Raw genomic sequence first — 22,124 nt, forward strand, 5'->3', positions numbered from 1 at the left:
AATTTCTCGCCTGTAAGTTAATTTTACTTTTGCGAAAAATGAAAAGTCCCAGTTTGACTTGAACGCCCCTCGTATATATATATATATATATATATATATATATATATATAATAATGATAATCCTTTTACCTCACCCTATATATATATATATATATATATAAGGGGAAAAAATTAGCCGGAGCTCTTCACTGGCTTTGCACTGGGCTTTCAGTGGCGTGTTAGCACACCCTGCCGGGAGGAATCACGTGCTACGTGCCCTTCTGACGCCATCCGCTCAAACGTTGCCTGCCTGCGTACTGCTGACGATGGCCCAATGAGGCTGGAACAGCCGTGTTGTGAAACAGCACCTGTTTCGGCCTTATTGGGCCATCGGCTAATTCTCCCTTATATATACAGGGTGTTTGCTCTAACGTGTCCAGAAATTATATTTAAAGCGAGCGATAAAAGAAAAGCAAGTGGTACTTTTCTGCTACTTAAGTAAGAAACAGGTACTGCTTCACTAGTAGCACCCGTTTCTTAGTCAAGTAGCTGAAAAGTAGCGCTCGTTTCTCTTTTATCGCTCGCTTTAATTAAAATTTCTGGACACGTTAGAGCGAACACCCTGTATATATAATTTACTGAAACACATCTGGAAGCTGAAAATTTCTGACACGGTTTCTGACACGTAGTTTCGGTGTCGGCCGTGTATTTAGCATTATTATTATGTTTTTGTATTATTATTATTATTTTTTTTTTTACGGAGCGTACGAAATATCGTTCTCCATCTTGCTGGGTTACTCTGTAGATAGCACATCGATACAGACACACCGAGCTCTTGCAGCACGTCGCGGTCTGATCAATCTCTCTAATCATGCTATGTTTCCTTTAGCCCCGTCTTTTCTCGGAATACAACAACACTTTATCTCCCGTCTTTTGGGGGACATAAGATCCCCACGAAGGTGAATCACCTACGCCTTCGGGCAACGTGTGTCCCTCCTCTCATTCTGAGAACGCAGCTGCTCGGAACCACCACATATCGAGCTGTTCCCCGTCATTTCCTTCTTCTTGTTTTTCTTTTTAAGCGTGTTCGCGGAACTTCCTTCCTTTCTCCGTATGAAATGACTTCGAATTACGATACACGCTGAGCGTTAAGGTGGCATATTATGAGCAGGAAAAGAGCAGTGTGTGGTGCCGTAATCGCCACGGAAACGAAGACTTCAAATATTCACGACGAGACGCGGGAAACACGTGCATATTAAATTTGCCGCCTAAGCGTACCTTTGCTTTAGGTATTTACGTTTGTCCCGCATAAGTTGTGGAAAGATTCTCCTGTTATAACTGGAGAAAATTTAGTAGAATGTTGCTCTAGCGCGATGATTATGCGTGTAACACACCTGCCAGACGACAAGCCCAAAGGCCTTTGGGGAACTAACCTTTCCGGAAAATGACTTTTGACCGCCCTGGTCAGAGGGCAGCGTAAAGGCGCCCTTTCCTGCCAACGGAGCTCCCCAACGGCCTTTACGATTCATAAACGGAGTACTCCCGACAACAGCTTCTGACCACATCGCCTCTGACAATGCTCAAGTGGAACATAAAACATCTAAATGTGACGAAGAGAGTCGGGATCCAGATTATAACACGTTTGCAAGGTTTCTGTAATCTGACAACCTGGGGGCACAGGGGCGGCATCTAATGTATTGCTCCGTAGACGAAAGCCTGCTGGGCGAACGCAATGCATCCTGGACAGGTCCCGGTCGCACGTCACAGCAAACGTCAAGGCACACGTGACCTTAAAGATGGCGGCGCCCGTGATCGGCGGCCAAACCGTTTGTAAACAATGCGATTGTTGTTGTTTCTGGACGACGTTTTGGATGTTTTTCGATCACGGTAATTATTTTTATCCGATAATCTCGCAGTAAAACGCGCAGTTTTACACATTAAGCCTCGTATTGTGGACAACTTCCAAAGATGTGATGACGACCGCGCGTTAAAACTTACCGAGCCGATGCGATGTACTTTTAAACTAAGGTGAAATGGGCTACCATGTTGCGGAAGAAGCACCGCATAGTTTACGCTGGCAAAATACGGTCATCTCTTGGTGTTACGACGGTGAAAATATGTCGGTAAGCGGCAAAACGACATGTAAACAAAGTCACATGACCTCAAAATGACGTTTTCTATGACGTGCGACCAGGACAAGATGGCAGTTTTGCCAAAAGCACCCGCTTGAGGGTAGTTACAACAATGTCGGGTTTGTGTCACCCCTGTGACTGGGGGTACCGAATGAAGCAGGAACACACTAGGTGGCGCAAGAAGCCGGCAACAAGATGTCGTTTCAAAATCGCAGAGCCTTTTTGTTAACTGTCATTTAGAATACTGTGTGACAGGGGTATAAGACTCTCAAAGACGTAGTTCTGTATTTAGGCAATGGATGTTAGTGTCCCGTGAAACCAAGCGTGCTAGTACTGGAAGTGATAGCCATTCGGGCATGCGTGAGTTTCAAATTAAGTTGGGTTGGGTCAACCGAATCCGTGATTCCTCCAATCCTAGGCAGGGATTGATTCGAGATTCGCGAATCCGAATCCCAGTGCGCAAAACAGCGAATCAAATCTTTCGTATCCAACAATCACGTTTATTTGTTTCTTTATAAATTTGGTGCCTCCGGAGTCCTCCGAAGGCCTGCTTGGGCCTGCGGGCCCCGGGGCGCACCAAAACCACAGCATAAAGCTCCGACATTAAAAGTTGAAAAGTGACCCAGTTTTGCTTTCGATTATTTCTTACTCTTATGGAAGAAATTCAGACTCGAGAGTTTATGTATTTCCTGTAGTCGATGAACATGGTTAAATAAATTGCACTTAGGCAGAAGTATATGAGTATGTTTTCTCCTCAAAGTGAACTATTATTTAAATTGTGTTTCATTAAACAAATATATCAAAATTCTGCTTCAAAACACTTTTCAGTATGTGCTTTTTTTTTGCTCTGGCTTTTTAAACTCTTTTTAAAGAAATGATGTCCGAAAGATTCGAGATTCCTAAGATTCGAGGATTCGCAGAAGGTTCCTCCGATTAGAATTCGAATTCGGGAAATTCGGAAAATTCTCGATTCGTCCCATATCTCTAAAATTAAGACATCTGCGTGTGCTAGCACCTGCTGTGCCAATAAACCGAGATCGAGGTTAGTGATTTACGCTTATCGATATTCTCTTAGTTTCGTGGCAAAAATCTTAATCATATAAGGGAATGCCAAAAAGGTAATCTGCGAAAGGTAATGATGATAACATTTCGAGATGGCGAAGCTAGTGTTCCTACGTTATAGTTACAGAGCGCTTTACATTCAGAAACGGCGACATGTTGTTCGAATGGGCAGACTTCACAGATTACCTTCCCAATATCGATTTGTTGATGCCTGGGGGATGCCTGTGATGGGGGGTGCCTGGGGGATGCCTGGGGGATCTGTGGATGCCTGGGACATATCGTCGGGGCCAACAACCGATGATGTATCGACCAATTAGTAAACAACAAAACGAAAAAAAGAAAAAGGAAAGAACACAAAAATTTCCTTCTTGAGGTCATATATTCAATTAACCAGTATGGCACACATACAGTAATCATAAACAAGGTTAAAGTGGTTGCAACTTCATTCATCACGTCACGCAAAAAGACAAAACACACACAGAGAGAGAGAAAGAGACAGAGAAAGCGGGAGTGTTCATCAGAAGAGGACAAACAGCAACAACACTATTTTACTGATGCTGATTCAGGAGTAGACAGTAAGACACAGACGGATAATAGGACAGTAAGCATATGCAGGGAACACTTTGACAATATAAAGTTGTAGTTGCAGTCGTGTACGCAGAACTAAAGTTATATTTTCCCGCCACCCGAAGGCGGTAGAGCTATAGATACGTGCTTGAAGTGTACACAGAATAATTTAGCTTGGCCATGATGCGGATCGAGTTCATTTATGCATTGCAACAGCGTATCCCGTGACCAACGACTATAATGCTATATCACCCCTAATTAATGTACAGTAACAGCTCCCACACTCTGTACAGAAGAGAATATAGAGTGTGAATACTTTCCCATGGGCATCGAAGGATAATCGAAAGTATGCTTCTCAAGGGGCTCATTTCTAATTCCTAGTGGACGCATTATGATGCACGAGCGCACCGCAGCGCAGCTCAAACGAAACGAAACGAAAACGAAACAGAAACGGCATTGCAGCGATACGCAACAATGCACAGATAACATGTTTGAACGAACACGGTTCCGAAACTGGTAGTTATGGATAGATTTAAGCTTGCCCGGACATGTTTCTTTATTGAGCATTTTTTAAATAACTTTCGATGAACCATCGAGAAAAATAAACTTGCAGAATGCGCGTTTGGTGGGGATAGAGCACTGGAGAAGGAATAATTACAAGTAGATATACAAAGGTAAAGCGTGGAAATATCGAGGCAATTAATAAGTGCTGTACTCTACGACGTCATACTCGTACCTCTCAAAACTACAAATTCATGAAAGAACTGATGTTCTGAGGCTGGAACACATAGAAAGGACAAATACATACAAAGCCTCAAGTGCCGAAGAAATTAACGATTGTGTTCCAGCCTCAGAACATCAGTTCTCTCATGTTCGACAGTTGCCGCTTGCGTCGATCCCGTCGTATGATTGTGTGTATGAGTGAGAAAAATGTAAGAGTGAAAGGGGGATGAGTGAGAGAGAGTGGTTGAATTGTGCCTTCAGATGACGCGCCCTTGGAAGTCGCTGGGGAGGTGTGTTAGCTTAGCTCAATTGGTAGAGCCCTGGACCGGTGATCTAGAAGATGTGGGTTTGAGTCCTACAGCTGGCTAACCCTTTCAGTGACTTCCATCTTTCATCGTACAAATTCATTTCATGATACTTTCGCTTCTCATAGACAAACAACATTTTGGAAATACAATGGGAGACACGCACATTGCAAAGACATAGATTCGGTAGTATCCTGAAGACATGATGATGATTATTATTATTGGAGTTTTCATTACGGCTATAGTGTTCGAAAGCAGTGATATGTGTGACCAACTAAAAGTATAACGACTAAAAGAGTTGCTTAAAAGAGTTAACGATTAAAAGAGTGAGACTCAATACATAGTGCCACTGAACAGAAGCTCATCACTTGTTATCAAACGAGGAGCGTCTATGAGAGAGAGTAGGTACCTAAGTAACACAATGTACTGAAAGTTAAAGTGCATAGGGGTACTCTTACCATTGCTGCGCTGCATTTAGCAGAGTTGCGCACGAAGGAGACAATCTTGATCCCCCTATGCAGTCGTACTTTCAGTACGCTGTCCTGCTTAGACATCCAGGAAGAATACAGAGTGTGTCGACGACGTCTTTTTCATTACTTCATGTTAGCACCGCAAAGCTTTTGAGACGATTGTTATTGTTCCCTCGATAAGCCTCTAAATGGCAATGGTCACTTATCAAGGAAAGGAAGAGAAGAGGAAAGATCTGCTACTGCTAGCCGCATTTCTTTCTCCTTTCTTTTCCCTATTCGCACTATTCCTAAAAACAGCAGAACATATCATTGTCAACAGAATCATTGTGTTCATATTTTGATCACTAAAAACTTCGCAAACTCCTCCACGAACGTGTCCATTGAAAGTCACTGGCAAGCTATAAGTTATTGCGCCCTCGCCTTCGCAGACCGCTACGTCGGCCAATAATAAATTTTCATTTCTTCCTCTAGTTCGCGTGAACTTCGGCAGTGAGGCCGAGAAAGCTTCGCTGAACTCAAGACAACAACAAAAAAAAAAAAAAAAGAAAAAAAGAAAAAGAAAAGTATGCGAAAATAAAGAACGTGATGATAACGAAAGAAATATACATTTTCTTTTTCTTGCACATGGCTTATGTAGAGTTGAAGAAAACACACACGAAAACTACATTCCTCTCGGGAGCTCTTACACGCCACACGAATGCAGGAAAAATGCAAGATCTTCCTTTCCTTGTCTTCATTCTTCACCGCAGATCGATAGAGAAAACCTGAGGGCGAAGCCCCATCGCTCGCTCCTCTTTCTTCTTCCTGTCTACATCCGTGCCGTCAAAGAGACGGGCTTTGTTCCCCAGCGCCCGGAAAAGTGCGTAGCGTAAGCCGTAAACTTTAGAGCTTTTGTTTCGTTGTGATGCCTGCGTCGTTAATGCCGGCGTCCTGTTCCCGCGGTAGCATGCATGGAGAAAGCCGAGTAGATTTTCGAGATGATGTGTGGAGGCGGAGGGAACAGGTCCGTGTCACGTGGCTTGGTAACAGCGACGCGTGCGGGGAAGTGATACGGGCGAAGTTTATGCTGGGTAGGGAAAGTATCAGTTCCTTCCGTTTTTCGTTTTTTTAAAATATATTTGGTATGCCGTTTTATCTGGTGCGGGGATAAGGGTATTGTGTGAGAATGTTTGTGTCTCGAAAGCGTGGCAGGTAGCAAATTGAAACAGAGGCGCTAGAAGAGCGATAAATGAAACGAGGAAAATATCAATATTTTGTGTTCTCGTTTGTTGAACTGTCACTGTATAGCAAATGGGGTAAAAAGGCTCCCTCAAATCTGGTTCTTGTGAACCGAACTCCTCCGGTTCTCTTGAACCTGATGTAATGTAACCTAACCTAACACCTAACCATATACGGCACCTAACCATCGTATACGGCATTCAATAGCTACATCACGCGGCTCAATCGCTTCAATCCGTGGAGCAGTTGAAACCTCAATCTGTACAAACTTTATGTGACAGAGGACTAAAAAGCGAACGCAGAAGCTGCCGATATATGAAGCAGAAACCGTTTTCGAAGCCGCCGTGTATAGATCTGCCGTTGTTTGTCGACTTGATCTACTTCCTACTGCCCTGCACGTTGATTATAATGCAATGACAATTCTCATCTGATAACTACAAAAGCCTCTTTGTTTACCAAAGGCAACAAACAATGATGCAGAGGGAAGGAACACCGCACTGGACATCTGTTTCTCCATGTAGCCACACAGGCTTTCCTACAGAAAGAATCGTGATAGAAGAAAAAAGAAGAGTGAGACAAAAAATCGAAGGGAGATCGAAATCTTTCTCATTGATTGATGGGCGGGTACACTCCGTGCTCTATCCGCTGGAGATTATAGGAGAAATATTAGGCATATTTACGCAACAGCTGATAATCGGACGTAGGTCTTTTATATATTGTTTAGACAACAAAGATGGCCACGAGTTAGTAAATGACGCGTACCATGCCACAACACTGCCAACGTTCATTATATAAGGTTCGAACCTACTCCCCCGCCCCCTCCCGGATACTGTTCGAGATTTCATCCACTTAACCGCCGAGGACAGTGCGCTCGTAGCTCACCGTAGTTTTCTAGAGGCACGCGATTCTTCCGTCGAGACCTTTCCCCGATGAGATGTCTCATTCATGTGCATTGCGTGTCGTGACTGGTGCCTCAAGTGACATCGGGAAAAAAGGGGGACGTCGAAAGTGTGTCTCGGTAGACGTCACTTAGCCAATGAACTCATCTGCTAGTAACCAAGACAGTTAACCGGAGTTAAACGGAAGGGGTCCCTTCCAATTAGGGATAGAAATAGCGAGGATTTCTCGTTCATTTCGTTGAAATTGGTAGAAGTGCGTGTTTCTGCGAATGGTAGAAGTCTACAGATGTCCTCCTTCTACGACATTCACGCGACAACCGGGTACGTGCATAACTTTGCCCTTTTAGTTAAAGTGGGACTCCGCAACGAAATCACCACAAAGGTTGTGGTATATCCGTAACCTTTGGGATGTCAGGAACACGTGTACGAAATATCTCGGTCCAAAACTGCGCAGATTTTACCCACACGAATTATTACGAAGCGGGCGCTTCAGGGGGGCCTCTGTGATGTGAGAGGGCGCTGAAAGCAACACACTGCTGACACCATCCGGCATCCGGCAAGGGCGAAAGAATGTAGGCATGGAAGAAGACAGCAATGCTGGGTGACGTCACGGAATCCTCCTCCGGATTAACCGCCGTGGTATGGAGCTCTGTTTTCTTCTCTTCGCATTTCGGTTTCGGTTTGCTATTGTCATCATTTACCAATTAATTACTCGCGCGAAATGAATGCGAATGCTGTATTCGGTATAGAGGGGGTGGTTAGTGTTCGGTATGATGCTTTTTTTTAATTATATTATTATATTTTTATTATATTTAGGCTTTTTTTTTCATTCGAATCCTTGCGAAGTCTACCTTTAAGCTTTAAAGAGTACTGCAACTCACGCTCGACGAATTTTTAAGGCAGAGCAGTTATCGTGGCACTCCCCACATATACATGAGCTTGTTTGTGTCGTTCCTCTTTCTCCATCATTCTTTAACCCTCTTGCGGCTTTCCCGAGGAAATTGCTTGCTAATCAACACCATTCTAATCACCATACGGTTTTCATTAGCAGCCACTTATCTATTGTCCCAGGCTGTAACCATCTAGCTATCGTTGCAAAAGCATCTGTTTCTACTCAACCGAGCGTGGCGACTCCGAAGATTAAAGCTGTCTCCGAACATTCTTTATCGACGGTCATATGAACGCCATTAGCAACGTAGTTTGTAGTGGCACGCGCGCACGCACACCAATGCAGAGGGGTCTTTCATCGAATTCAAAGAAAGAGGGCGAGAAAGAGATGAGGGGGTGGGAATGAAATGGAGGCGGCGGCGCTAGTGTCGTTCATCGACCGGAAGACACGGCCGTTTGTCCTTCTCTCCCTTGTCCTTCCACACCGGAAGTTGCACCGCGGTTGTGCACACGAATCTGATGAGCTAGAACCGCGTCTAGTTGAAATGCCGGAGTCGTAATCTTCCGGCTGCTTGTTAACGGAGTGAAACTTGGAATTAAGTTGACGAGGGGACGACAGATGACAGTTTGCCCCCGTTTCCGGTTTCGTTAAGAAACGTCGAGTGTTTGTATAGTCTGTTTAGAACGAACACACGGAGATAATGAACAAACAATAAGGAAACCGCGACAAATCTGACAATCTGATTTTCAGTGCTACCGTAAAAGATGGTGGGAGCCATCTTTTTCGTTCAAGTCATTGTCTGTGAAAGCACACTTTGGTTTAGCATGACTGGGTTCAAAGTTCTATATATCCAAGCATCATAAGGTGGTGCACTTTTTTGCTTGTGCACCTTGCAAAATGTAGTATTCTGAGCGGTTATTTTCAATGTTGCGTCAATCTGCGGAGACTCCGCCGTTGTATGAGGTATCTACCTACGTCAACGTGACGTTGCATCTGCAAGGGAGGGGCCTCGCTCCATGTCGAGAGCAGTTACCCTAGCGCTGCGTTCAACACTTCACTTCTCGCACCTGCTGTCGACGAGTGCAAACTCGCGAACTGCACTTCATTCCCACTTCAGCCGTCTTAAAGGGGTTGCGACAGGTCGTTCCACGTTATCCCAGATAAACGTAAAAGATGGTTCTTTGCATCGATGTGAACCGGCATTGAAAGTTTCACAGCGAAGAGGGGAATATAGAAGCGGAGAAAATGGGCTCCGCGAATACTGAAACTCATGCGGCTCTGACATCACAGCCCTCGCCGCCGCCAGTGAGGCAGCGCACGGGAAGTCACGTGCCTTCGGCTGCCAATGGGGATGGACGCAACTCTGAGCCCTGTGACGTCTGCGCTATGCTCGGGAGTGTGTTCGGGCGCTTGTATCTCTTTACCAACCGAAAGCGTCCCTCGCAGATGATAAGTCACGCTGACGTAGCGAGGTACGTCATACCGGAGCGCAGTCTCCGCGGGCCGGCGCAACTTCAGAAACAGCAGCCGTGTTTCGCTAATAAGGCATATAACCAGTCAACAACGACACATCTGAACGTTCAGAATATTAGACAGATCGACGAATGAAAAGAAAGATTTAAGAATACTATACTGCTTAGATAGCGGTCGTTCTAGATGAAAGTCAGCTTACTTACTGATAACAGCTTTTTTATATAGCACTCAATATCACAGTGCGTGTCGGAGATTCATCTGATAGGGGGCGCATAACGTTGATTTTCGTATTGACTCTTACAAGAGATGCTTAATGCGTTAGCCATGCATGAAATTAATATCCCCTCTGAATGGCGTCGCGTTGAGAACAGGTTTGATACAGTTTCTATCGAAAACACTTCAACTCAATGCGACAGCATATTAGCCAGCCCTCCTCCCGCTGCATCGAAATGACGCGGACTGTATAAATGGCATTCCGATTGAGTAGTCATCAAACGACGTAGAATTCTCCTTTTGAAGGGGGGGGGGGCACGAAGAGCGATCAAAGTTTGACTGATATGAGAGCTGTACGAAAACAATCGGAACGGAAAATCGAATGAGCCACTCCAGCGAAGAAAGACATTCTCAAGAAGGCTGTGCAGTTTTTGTAGCCCGACTATACCGTGACAGCCGAGTTTATGTTGTGTAAGAGACAAATGCAGTTTTAATTGAGTTATAGCAGTTGAAGAAAAGGCACCAGGCAGTGGGATTGGAACTCACTCCCTCTGATTGCCTCATCCACAACAAATTGAAGTATCCAACTGAGCATTGTGAGCCTCGTGTTGTGTTTGTTCTTCTATGTTTAATTGCCCAACCAACTACAACGTAACTGCCATGTTCTATGAGAGAGAGAGAGAGCTATATTTGGTTACGTTTAGGGACTGTAATGAATATGCAAAAAAGCAACACATTCAAAGGAGAAAACGGAGTAATTATATGTATACTGCCTTTGGGGATAAGACGCATTGCCACTAACACTAGTCCCTTTTTGGACTCAATGCACGAAAGCAAATAGTCACTAAACATTTGCGAAGTTTCGGGACTATCTGCAGCGCTGCGGAGTAAATTTTAGTGTTTTAGGGGACTAAATATGGGAGTAATTACATTCCATGCACTAGAAGCTGTAATTGTTCTCGAATTTTGTGCCTTTTGTTTCTCCATCGACGTGCGCAAGTATATATGCTTACTGCTTAGGCATATGGCCGACCAGTATTCGTTGCGGTGAAGGACTCGGAAAATAGGCTTTGAATTAGGCCTCGCAGTCCTGTTCCGCGTAGCCATGGGGGACATGCACACCCCTCTCCACATACCTCTATAACCTCTCCATATTTTTCTTCCATATCCAATCCAATCAACACTTTGGACGCGAAATCATTGGCTATAGAAGCTCTCCCTGAAAGTGAGGAAAACATAAAATAAGTAAATGAAGACACTTCTTTTCGAATTACATGCGGCCTCCTGTGTATGCTCATTGCCCTATCGTGAAGTTGTATACGCAAATATGATAGATGATATTGGAGATTCAAATGAAAAATAAATAAATAAAAATAATCTGATAAGCTCAGCAGGGTCAGGACTGGCTACTCGAATGTTCATATATGGGAAAAGATCAACATGAAAAACAAAAATGTGATATATCGAAACCATAACACAATATTTTATAAGATCCCGAGGCGCATGGCAGTTGATGCAGTTTCATTGCCGCCTTCATGCGTGTGATTGCTTGACACATAGTAGTAAGGCAAAGGAAAAAATGCAACGGTGCACCTATTAAGAAATAGAAAGAGGCTCGCACATTTTGTCAGCTCGGCCGACACCTCCTGCATAGCAGAAGGCCTGCGCCCCACGTGACATAGCGTCACACAGGAAGGCCTGCTGTGGATGCTGCTATGACGTCAATGAAAGAGCGAACAAGAGAAAAGCTCGAAGCAGATCGCAAAGCTCACACAGGCCTCCGTGAGCTGGGCAGTGCGCAGGCCTTCTACTATCTAGGAGGTGTTGGCTCGGTACCCACAGTGCACCATACAACGTGCTAAATGGAAGGGCCACATGGGATATGCGATGAATTGAGATACAAATCTTAGCTTCATTTCATTTTTATATCACAAACAGGCATTTTTATATCACGGAGTAACTATAAAGTTCTCCGCCCAGCGTGTGCGGAGTCCTCCAGCAAAATGCCTCCAATCTTCGTCACCATTTTCCCATGTGTTCCTCAGACGTCATTGAAAAAGAAGCAAAGCGAGAACCTTGTACGGTATCAGCCGACTTTGACCTCATTTCTTCTTTTTATTTCGTCGCGGGCGGTCCTAAAAAGGACGAGTCCCAGACGGTACAAAAGAGATTAACGAAAGTAAAAGAGCTTCAGATGTTATCGGAGAATGAGGCTAAATAGGCTTATAGGGGGTGCTGCAGTGGCAACCGGAAGCTCACGATCTGCCAGTTCGTTAAGGACGAAAACGTTCTACCCGGGCTTACCCATTCTTTTGTTGCTTTCGTTTCTTTCTTTGGCTGTTTTTTTTTTCTAGTCGCTCCTTTCATCGCGCGTAACAACGGCGCGTGCATTTAAAGGGATGGTACGAATAACTAGCCCTGGCAATTAGAGTGAATTTCACGCTCGTTTGCCTCCATTTTTCTTTCCCTTGTGTTCTTCCGTGCCATTGCCACAGACGGGATTGGGTTTCGGGAAAGTTCTTCCTGATATGACCCAAAGAAGTGAGAGAGAGAGAGAGAGAGAGAGAGAAGGGTGGGGGGGGGGGGACGGGCGCTAAGGAGTGTAAGCTCATTACAAGGTGCATCAGAGCGGACTAGAATTACGCATAATGCTCAATATTTTCTAACACAATGGAATGCATACAGGTGGGAGATGCATAGGGCTAGAGCGGGAACAGTTCGGCTATAGAGCCCTACAAACTACGGGTCTGCGTTGAAGAGAGTCCAGGCTGCTAGCCTATAGCGTTGAATACGGGGGGGGGGATATAGGTTTATTGCGAAAGAAAACAAACAAAAAAACCACGAAAGAGGGGAAAGGTTAGCCTGGCTCCAGCAGCCGACTTGCTATTCCCGCTTACAAAAAAGGAAAAATAAAAAGAAAGACAAAACGAAAAGAACGAAATAATGAATACGGTAGCTGTATTCGTATATAGGGCTACCTCGCCCACGCTCGATTCGGTGTCCCATTTGTAACTTCTTCCTTCTCTTCTCTCTCCACATCTGTTACAGACAGACCTACACGGCTGTCGACGTTTTGTCGGCTCTACAAAGCTATCGCTTTCATGGCATAGCCTATCGGGTGTGGACAAAAGCCCGTCGCCATTTGACGGGCTATGCTTCTTGCGGAACCATCGTCTCTATTTCTTTCAGAGTTGTCTTATACTTAGTTGTAGCATTTCAATTCTGATTTTCATCTGCGTAAAAGTTTCAGCCACTCATTTTGTTGACTGACGAAAGTTGCAGCGGCAAACCTTGTGTAACACATGTGTCCTGCCGCTATCGCTGCAGATATATTTACAGCATCCATGAACAGTACAGCAATTTCGGACACTCAACGTTATCCTTAACTACAAATGCACGAAAAAAGAACACGACTAACAATAAACGAAATAACAATTTTCTCAGCACTTGGCATACAAATCTCCATCTCATCTCATACAGCATAAAGAGAAAAACAAAACAAAAAAACAGCGAACGGATTTGAAACGTCTCCAACGTATCGTCTCACGTAGCATTCCAAAATATATCTCGTTCTTGGGCAGCATCCTGCCCTAGGTTTGTCTTATATAAAATATGTCTGCACGGATTCCAGTGCGCAAGACAGAGCTGTAATGTTGTGAAACGGCACAATACGCGCAGAAAGCATCTCCACGTAACTTAATTTGAGAAGAAAACTTGGTCCATGCAGCTCGCAGTAGATGCTATCTCGCCAAAGTGGACACAGTAAAAAAAGGACGACGTATTGTTCTGAAGGCGAGCACGTCTCGCGCACGATGCATGAATACTGGATGCAATCCAATTTCTCCGTTTCCCTTTGCAAGAGTGCGAGAATACGCAGCAGCGTACCTCGGAAACAATGGCTGTCACAACCCGGCTAAATATTTCGTACATTGTAGTGCCTGTGGAATGGAGCTAATTGAACCCATTATGTGTGCGTTTTGATCACTCATTTATGAGGGTTGCGATAAAAGGCGTAGACCATCGGTAACCATTCTTGTATTTTTTTACAGTTAACTTGACAATTAATTCGTTATGGCGGAACACAATTACGTACGCTAATGAATGTGACAATGGCGGCAGAGGCATAATTAAACGTAAGCTTTCTATCTCTATCTCTAGAACTCTGGGTCCATTGACCTAGGGATTTTGCGGTTGGATTTTACTGATGATGATGATGATGATGATGATAGGAGAAAAAATTTGATTAGTTTATGGTCCATTTATCCTGGGATTTCGTTCAGCTTCATCTTTCATTTCATTTGGATTAAACTGAACCACGAGAAAAAAGAAAAAAAAAAACGCGTCATATCACGCACTCTGCTCTACTGCCAAACTGGACCCCCCTTCCACTGCTTAAATTAACTTACTGCTGCTTATGCTGAGTTATGAATGACCTCTCACAGTACATAGTAAGTCACATCGCTACACGTCAACATTGTAGCATGCCTTCATTGTCTTCCACACCACATACCACATAGCAGACCGACACGCACAGGGTGTACTTACTACAGTCTGAGTATTATCGCGAGGCACGCGATGCGAAATTTGGTCTTCGCGTGGAAAAGGCAACGCTCGCTGCAATAAAGACGTATATAAGCAGTGCTCGTAAAGAGAGACGTAAGGATTTTTTTTCTCTCCCCATCCCTAACTCTGCACTGTTTGACGTCGTCTCCGCGCAGTGGCTTCTTTCCATTTTATGAGCCTTTGAATGCTACACGGGGAATCTGGCTTTAATGCTTCGCTTGTACAATCCACGCGTAATGGCTTGTCGCTCCTGCTTCGACCGTTGCAGTAAAGGAAGGCGTACGATGCAGGCCGCGCGTGCGTTAAAAATAAAAGGGGGTTGAAGGAGTAGGATCGAAACGAGGGTTGCTATAAAAACGAATGAGCTGGAGAGAGAGAGAGAGAGAGAGTAAGAGCAAGTGATTGTATCGGGTAATCGAAATTTCTTTTTCTTAATTGTTTTTTTTTCTTCAGGTTTTCATTGCTTAGTAGGGAGGTTCGAAAGTCAACGCGAGCGAATTTTGTTGAACTTCTTTCTCGCTTTATTTATTTTTGTTGACGGTGTGGAAGCGTGCCAAGAATTGAATTTCGCCTAATGAAATCGATAACGAGGAATAGCGAGACGGATTAGAAGTTTTTGAGCAATATATGGTGTTGCATGCAATACGCCTAGTTGCATATTTCCCATAAATGTAAAATATGAGTATATATATATATATATCTATATATGTATATATATATGCGTGGAAGTAAGTATATGTAGGGTACAAAAAAGGAGGAGGAAGAGAATAAAGGGGGAATATATTTACAAGAACAAAGGGAAAAAAATGGGTGGAAAGGTCAGCCAAACGGGACGTCGGCTTGCTATTCCGCAAAGAAAAAAGAAATATAAATAAAAGAAGAATGAAATAAATACAAAGAGAAAGAAAAGAATTAGGAAATCAAGGATAAACTAAAACAAGAGAATAAAGAGAGAATGAAGAGAGAGAGAGAGAGAGAGAGATTACAGGGCTCGGCGCAATACCCGTTCTAAAGCAGCTTGCATAAATTCCTCACTCTTGCGCTGTCGACATCAGCACCACATTCCTTAGCGCCGTTCGCGGCAGTCCGCTTCTACCTTGCCCAACTGAAAACAGAAATCCCAAGGAATGAAGAAATCTCAGTCCTTCTCACGTTACAGAAAAATATATAAAGCGTCAAGACGCGCAAGGATTTTCATTCACATTCTCAGATTTGTTCTCATTAGCAGCTATCCACAAGCATGGTTACATTGTTACAATGTTACCATATTGTTGGCCTGCACGGGAACGCATATGCTGATGACCATTATCATCTCTGTTCGTCTCTGGACATCATCCCTTTGTGTTTTCATCATCTCATCATCGGTTTGAACTTTCTGTATTAAGTGCACTGGGGTAGCCAGTTTGACTTCGTCGAAACTAACATCCCATTTTTTTCTTTATTCACATCACATCACATCACATGCTGATGACGCTGCGCGCCACGCTCATGAGGAAGGTGAGCTAATTGCATCAGTACCGATGTCGTCGTCCGCCAGCAGAATTCAGGTGAGGCGGCTCTGCGCCCGCAGTACACTACGCTTCATAGAAAATGCTGTGCCTGAAAACACGTTCCTACACTCCATCGACCCGAAGATGGAATACACGACCACTCTGCGGCTCACCCGAAGGGAAGAAACTGTCGTACACCGTTTACGGTTAAACTTAGCCCCAGCACCGTCACTGCTATACAAGATGAGCCAACTAAACTCCTCAGCATGCGCAACGTGCAGGGTGGAAGCAGACACAGCGCATCTACTGCTGCACTGCAGACGTTACGACACTGCACGCGACACCCTCAAAGACTCTCTCGCTCTGGGACACACACACACATAGACCTTCCTGTATTACTTGGCCCTGTGCGACACTTTCGTAAGTGGTGCGTCACTCGAGCTTTAAACGAGTTTCTCCACACGACAGACCTCATGAACAAATTATGAGTTGACCTTTCATGTCATCTACACATCACGCCATCCTCATCATCTTATATTTGTTTTTACTTCATCTTTGTGATATATTTTGATTTAGGAATAGTATGCCGACCTTCGGTCAGGCTGACCTTTCCGAAATAAACCTATACCCCCCCCCCCCTCGAGCACATTCTTCTCCATTGCCCACACTACCAACCTTCCCGAACCGTACTCTCAGGATCCCTTAACGAGCTAGACCCTCGCCGCCTCTCTATCACAAAATTGCTTTGTTCCCTGACCACATCCAGCCTACCAATGCTCTGCCCTCAAAGCTCTCTTCACCTTTCTGGACACCATAGGACTTATTTCGAAGGGGCTCATTATTTCGTTCCCCGCATCACCACCAGCAATGGGGAAGAGTATGGCCCCTGGCGATGAAACTCCCCATTCATCAGCTGACAATAAAGTTGTTGTTGCTCAGCACCACCACTACTGAACGCCGACCGACATCTTGGCATAGCTAGAACCCTTACTTTAAATAAAACAGCGCGAGACTCCTATCCAAATCTGTCGCTACGAGATACCGACGAAGAAACAGTACCCCATCGACATTCGCCGTCGTACACAGTGCTTGGAAGCCTTTTGTGAACGACACATATGTATGTAACCAGGTCAGATCGTTGCAATCAATAATGTCACAAAATACCATCCCAGGAACGATATATCTCGGGTACGGCGGATGTGGAAAAAGAGAATAAAGGAATTATAGCAGGCAGACTCGATAGCTGTTCGGCAGAGCCCGTCGCATATTTTTAATGTATACCATTTAGTAACACTGCGTGGCGTTTGCGATCCATGTACCGTTCATAAATGCGTTCAGGAATGTAATGTAGTTAGAGTTTTATGTACTTGTTTTCCATCCCTCGGGAGCGCTGTCTTCATACATTATACATTTAGGGTCAATTTGTATTCGCAATATGTGGCCCCGCTTAATATCTGTAGAGGTGAGTGTGGATAACATTATAAGTATCCGCACCCGCACCATATCCGCGATGTAAGACCCGCGACCGCATCCGTAATTGCGTGAATACTGAGTTTATCCGCGCATCCGCATTCATTGCGTTTGCAGGAAAAAAGTTCATCTGAGGGAAGTGTTATACAAACCTGTTCATTTTTCAGCACGCAGCAAACCACTCATGAATATTATATCATCCATAATTGACCAATAAAATGCAGTTAAAGTATAACACACTTCGACACCATTTTGGATTCTGTGCGTCAACTGTGGCTCCACCTGGGGGACGTCGACACTGACGCTAATGCTTATTTACGGATAAAATACGGATATCCGTGCGGACCGCAGAGGTGCGCGGTTTTGTCCGCACTTTAACCGTGCGGATATCGAAACGTTACATTTCTGCAAACCACAATATAGCGCGGATCTGCGGCACTAACCGCACCCGCGCGCACCTCTATCTATCATTAGCGGGCACTAATGTATTGCAGTCTCTATTTGCAGACAAGCATAACTTGCAGACTACTTGAATGGTGAACTTAAAGGAGTACAGAGGGCCATCCAAAAAAATTTCAGATTAAGACATCTGATGAAAGTGTGTGTGTCATTATACCGAATAGCGCGAAAGGTTTTGATGTGTGCAATTTGTTTCCCAGAAAAAACTCACATAAACATAGCTCCGCGCCTTCACCCTTAACTCGCCACTCAAGCTATAACGAGGATGAGGAGGTATGATGGCACGTCACCGATGACGGCATAAGGAGAGTCGTTCTGGTTTGCCGGTCAGTGGGGTCAGCGCATTGTCCCTTTGCCGCCGTAAACCTGTTCTGCCAGTCAGTTTTCCCGGAGAATTGGGGATAGAAAGAGCGGCCGAAGCATTACCGAGCAAGGAGAAAGGCTTTATCAGAACCCCGAACAGCCGAGTAGCAGACGACAGCGGAGTAGCAGACAACATTTCTCTAGGCCAATCAGCGAGCGTTCTCCTTATAGCGTCAGCGCGAGGTTCCAGGCAGATCACAGGCTGGTACTGCTCTTCACCACCGTTGCGCACGGTCGCTTTTTGCGGCGTATTTTAAATTCAATTTCTGCGATAATTATGGCTCTGTGGTGTAAATTACTTCGCATGGTGCATCTTACTGGCAAACTTAACAGTTTTATAGGAAGAAAACTGGGTGTTAAAAATGACTTCTGTGCTACTTTAAGGAGTACTATATGTGTGTATGTAAGTAAGTATGTAAGTATATGTGTATGTATGCAAAGCGTATGTTAACTAAGTTGTTAAGTAGGAGTTCATATTCCGTTCTTGAGTTGCTAACAACTTGCTTCAGAACACAGTTCCCGCATTTTTACTCGCACCTGCCTACTTTCACATTTACGTGCTCCCTTACTACACTTTAGGGGCCATCATAATCACAACAATGCGCAATAAAGATTGTACCCAGTTGATAAAGCCACCCAGCAATAAAGCACACAGTTAATAACAACCATCCGGACACCAACGGCGCTCGTCACCACCCTGCAAACATCTGTCCTCGCGAAGAATTTATATTAGATACGCAAGTGTCTCGTCAAATCTGTCAGATTCTGCTATGAAATGAACAGACACGTTTTGACTAAAAGACGTAACAGAGAGAAGCAGCTGCACTCTCATCTCTACTCCATCGGGCGCATGGGTGGGGACCGACCTGTCCCCACACATCAAGGTGGGGTCAGAACATCTGGCGCAAGGTCTCCCCCCCCCCTCCTCCTCCTCCTCCTCCTCGCTTTCTCAAAATGTGAGCTCGGCAAGGAGTATGACACGATCGCTGTTACCCTTATTTATGGCGGGATTTACTTTTCGAGGAGGCCGAGCTCATCCGTCATGCTATATACGGTGACACGTGGGAAGTTGAAATGCATTGTGACCACCGTCATGGGATGACGAATGATACGAGCTGGACGTAAGGAGGGAAAAACAATCAGAATAAAGCGATTTTTGAGGTATTTGAGGATCGATTCGGTGCAAGAACCGAGGGAGAAATATTGAGGAAAAGTCCGGAAGGTATAAACCGCCTCGATGGATTTTTTGTGCAACGTGGTTTGTTCTCTCGCGGTTAGCGACGAAATATCATTTGTCAATTTTCGACGCGGAATTTATTCTCGGACTCGCTGAAATTGCTTGCGCGACGTTCATGCTCCGTGCGGTAGACAGGCTCCTGATTGATTGAGGGGTAAGAGAAAAAAATTGAGATATTAGCCTCAAGCCACTCGGGACTGGCTACTCAAGGAAGCATCTCCTATTAATTTTGGAACCACACGTTCATTCCTTTTATTTTGCAAAGCGACGGTTTACTTTTGACAATGTATGATTAAAAGAGACACGAGGAAAAATATGACCGACTTTTCGCGTGCAATTCGGAAAGAACAAAACCCATCGAAGGAAAAACAACAACAACAACAAAAGACAAAACAAAGAAACAAAAAAACACGTTTTTTGTCCTCCTCTCGTGCGTGTATAGCGATAAAATGCTCAGAAATTACTTACGGATAGGATTCGCGACAAGAGAGAGGGAACCGAAAGTAAAAAAAAAAACAAGGTAGAAAAAGGAATGTCTTCCAACTGAACGCACTCGTACGCTGCGTGCTTCGAGGTATTTTAAAGCCGGGTAATATATCGATGAATATCGCAAAGTCGATAAATCTTTGCGGTGCCGAGTTGCCCAGCGACCGTCATAGGCTACGCAGCAAGAAGAACAGGAACAAAACGGACGGGTACGAAATATCGTGCGTTCTTTCGTTATTTCTAGCTTGGCTTTGGATTGTGGAATGCGCGGTCGCTGAATCGTGGAAGCCAGGGTAGGCTTTGAAAGTGCGGGCGTATAAATGCAGGTTTCTGAAGGAATGTTTGCAGGGATGTCTGAAATGTGAGCAAGAACAGTGAAACAAACGTGAATGTCACGTGTAAATATTGCACGAAATATGGATATTGCAAAGGAACGTAATCCACGTGAATTCCTCATTCAGGGGGAGATATGTTTACGAAGAAAAAAAAAAGGAAAGGTCAGCATTCGGTTTCGATAGGGGCGAATGGTTTTAAAAGTCACGAGACGGTGTTTCTATAAAGTTTGAGCGTGACAGCAATTTCACACACTGACTTGGGAAATTATTATGCAAGGCCACTAGCAACGTTGCTTGTGCCTATCAATATTTCAAAATGTTACGGGGCCATAACATGTTTAGCTTTTTTCCGCGGCTTATTCTGAAATTCGTGCACGTCAGTTAAGCTATAACGGCAAGAGCAGTACGCGCTGTTTAACAGCACTTATCGAAATGCTTCGGAGCACATGCACATAATCGTTCTCATATCACATCCTATCACCGAAACGGTACGCGTCTAAAAGAGCAATTAACGAGCGCCCGAGAGCCCGAAAGCGAGAACAGTGTGTACAACATACAAATTGAATTGAAGGTTTTGATGTACGGATGAATCGGAAACGTCGTGTGCTTGATAGAGTTTACGCGTTCGTTTTTCCCGTGTTAGTACGCTAACGCTCTGGGTGGATATTTTGTAGTATCTGATATGGCCCGAGCAATGTTCGTGGCACGAGTTATCATTTTTCTGAACAAAAAAAGAAAAAAAGGGGAGCATGGTTGGGATGGAGACGTCAGCACCACGGACTAGAGGAGTGCTTCATGCACCAGCCAGGAAAACGTTCAAGCAAGGCATAAGCTGAAGCTTTAATTAGTCGCTTAAAAGTAACAAAAACATTCAGTGCATTTGTGGAGCATTTATCAGACGCAATCGGATATCTTTCCCATACCCCAACAGCTCCGAATATCCTCTGGATGTACGAATAATGTCCTAACGGATTCGTACGTCCGACGGATATTCTGAGGATATCCATCGGACGTATGAATTTGTTAGGACATTATTCGTACATCCAGAGGATGTTCGGTGTTGTTGGGGTAGTCATGGTTCCATTAGCTGTGTTACAGTGAAGCCGTCGTACCTCCTGGTACGTCGTGATTGCCAATACTTTGTGTGGCAGAGCAGGCCGTAACGTCAATATAATTTGCGACGGAGATTCTTGAATTGAATTAAATAGGTTCGTATAAGGGAGATTCGGCTTTATTTGTGTGACAGAAAAGAGGGGAGAAATAGTGTAGTGGAGACACTGCGCCTATATGCGAGATTGTGCAGGAAACACTCTTGCTTCATGCCTTTTCGAAGGCATTCGGATGATTATTTGTCCTGTGCATACGATGGGCGGCATAAAAAGATACAGTCGACAGTGTCTAACGTAATGGTGCTGTACAACTAGTCAACAACTCTTCTTTAACACGAGCCCATAAGAAACGGGACGCTAAGCAGCCACAAAGCATTGTTCACATCTGTTTTACTAACTTGTCGGCAGAGGTGGGTATAAAGGCGAACGAAGTGCGAGATGGCTTTAAAACACTCAAACAATGAGACTGAAGCTTTCTAAACATTTAATACGTACAAGCTTTCGCGTGGTGGACCACGCCTCATCATGTACAAGAAGATATCTCTTTTTTGACCGATGAAGCGTGGCCCACCACGCGAAAGCTTGTACATATTAAACCTCTAGAAGGCTTCTGTGTCATGATTTGAGTGTTCTAGCTTGTTGGCGCAGAAGAAACACCACGCTAACTTCGTCGAAAGCGCAG

The 22,124-nt window shown here is 44.5% G+C and overlaps 1 protein-coding gene and 1 long non-coding RNA gene across 6 annotated transcripts in view; one reads left to right on the forward strand and one right to left on the reverse strand.

Moving 5' to 3' along the window:
* LOC135393985 (uncharacterized) overlaps positions 1-22,124 on the reverse strand; it is a 416,022-nt gene that overhangs the window by 88,314 nt on the left and 305,584 nt on the right. Inside the window, exon 4 of one of the 5 annotated variants that reach the window (XR_010422735.1) lies at positions 15,529-15,598. The exons of 3 other annotated variants lie outside the window; for them this stretch is intronic. This is a non-coding gene — a long non-coding RNA (uncharacterized LOC135393985). Of the gene's footprint in view, positions 1-15,496; positions 15,599-22,124 lie in introns of all 5 variants that reach the window. One more of the 5 variants, XR_010422734.1, reaches the window with a different exon arrangement.
* The window catches only part of LOC135393976 (serine/threonine-protein kinase BRSK2-like), a 131,310-nt gene that overhangs the window by 44,886 nt on the left and 64,300 nt on the right, over positions 1-22,124 (forward strand). The window lies entirely within an intron of this gene.

The sequence above is a fragment of the Ornithodoros turicata genome, chromosome 5 (genome assembly GCF_037126465.1).
Source record: "Ornithodoros turicata isolate Travis chromosome 5, ASM3712646v1, whole genome shotgun sequence".
NCBI classification, from domain to species: domain Eukaryota; kingdom Metazoa; phylum Arthropoda; class Arachnida; order Ixodida; family Argasidae; genus Ornithodoros; species Ornithodoros turicata.